The sequence below is a fragment of the Adiantum capillus-veneris genome, chromosome 14 (genome assembly GCF_014529385.1).
Source record: "Adiantum capillus-veneris isolate H3 chromosome 14, ASM1452938v2, whole genome shotgun sequence".
NCBI classification, from domain to species: domain Eukaryota; kingdom Viridiplantae; phylum Streptophyta; class Polypodiopsida; order Polypodiales; family Pteridaceae; genus Adiantum; species Adiantum capillus-veneris.
Window position 1 is genome coordinate 68,825,247 of NC_140944.1, and position 2,021 is coordinate 68,827,267.

Sequence of the window (2,021 nt, forward strand, 5' to 3'; positions counted from 1 at the left end):
ACTAGAATTTGAATTGGTCATGTAGGATTTGGAGATGAATTGCTTCATTATTTTTAAAACGTAAATGCCTTTTTTGCAAGATAATTTGTGACAAACTACATGCCAAGCACGCAAAAACGGGTCTCATTAGTAATAATTTTTTTTTAATAGAAAATCTCAACCAATCCAACCAAAAGAAATACAAAGGCATTTTGGGAAATTGAGGGGCATTTTGAGAAGTTCCACATATTAGAGGGGAATTTTGGTAATTTTCTTTTTATTCTTTGTCAAAGTTGAGGACCTCGTAGTTGCACGCTAAAGACCAAAAGTTGAAAGTCCACCACTTTTTAAGGGCTAGGTTTTTTGTGGGGTTTTTTTTTGGAGAGAGAGAGAGAGAGAGAGAGAGAGAGAGAGAGAGAGAGAGAGACCTAATTACTTCGTTAGCGTAGGAGGCCAAAACCCAATTCTGGCTCCACGTTAATCCACGTGGCTGCTGTCTTCGCTATTTTTACTTCGTTAGCATGTAGCGGGATTTAACTAACGAAGTAAACATCTACACAACCTCCCTGCGCCCAACACTTCTGGCGACTCCCTCATGGCTTGGCGTTTCCTCTTCTGTAGTGCCCAAAGGTCCGGCTCGGCTTAGACTCCCCAAGCCCGTATTCCCCTTTCTGCTTTTGGTAGCTCTGCAAAGTAGTCCTCCTATGTTCTTCACTAGCGGCTTCTCACCTCCCTTTCTCAGGATCGGCCCGACACACTCTTCCTTTATCTCCAGTAGCATCTTGCGGCTTTCATTGCCCTCCCTTCTGGTCATCCACTCGGCCATGCTTGCCATACACGAGGTCTCAACCTCCCTCTTTTCCCCCTACTCTAGCAACCCCCCTTCTCTGCTTCCTCCCTGCACAGATGCCCGTACCTTCTTATTGCAGTGCTCTTTCAACTCAAGTCGTTGCCCCCTTGGCCCTCTTTTTAACTATGCAGGTAATGGCTCTAGAGTGAGCCTTTCAACTGACTCTCTCCCTGGCCTTCGAGCTCCTCCCCTCTATAATATAACGCTAACGGCTCCCTCCTTTCCAACGCTCTCCCTCATATTGCTCCTGGCGACCCATTATTCATGCATGCCTTGCCAGCCCTACTCGCACCACTTGTTGCTTTCCCCTCCATGCAAGCCGTGAAGTAGCGACTGTACCGCCCTTCCTGCTCGCAGTTGACTCCAACAACATTTTCCTTTTTGATGCATTTATGTATTCGACCTTAACTCCAACTCTTTAAAAAAAAGAAACTTGCTTGACTCCGCTTCCCACGCCGCCAATTGCCTTCGCCTGTCGACCTTCTTTACCTGAGAAAATAACTTCTCTTTTGTGATCTCCTTTCCCTCCTCTACGCAATGTCCACCAAAACCCAAGGCAAACGAAACATTGCCATGTACAACATCATCCCAACCAAGGTATTCCTAAGCACAATATGTTCTACCAAAGCTCGTCGCAATCAAGGCAATTCAAGTGATGAAATTTTGGATATAAAGCACCACATTAAGCATATATATGGACCAAAGCTTTGCTTAACACAATATGTTCCTTTGATAGTCCCCATCGAGCCAGCAATATCCTTGCTTGCCCATGTCATCGGCTTCGTAAAGCTGCTTTCCTTCAAGACACAAGCATAAATAAAGCATCTGGAGAAGGTCCTTTCCATCGCATATCATTATAATAGTATGTAGCTCCTCTATCATGGCTAAACCTAGTATATCAATTGAAGCATTGTCAGGCTGTCAATTTGACCGAAATATTGACTAAAGCAGTGCCATTCTCCATACTTGGCCTGCATACCAACAAAGGCAATGTGAGCATATCAATTTTTCCCTGCTCTTCAAATTGACGTGGTATACATCCTTTGGCCCTATTTCCTACCCTGGAAGAAGAGCAACATGACCCCCCCCCCCCCCCCCCCCACACGCCCCCCTTTGAACCTGCTCGACATGTGCCAATTGTTATGTGTACTTGCAAGCTTACACATATAGCCACCTAATCACTGCCCCTCTA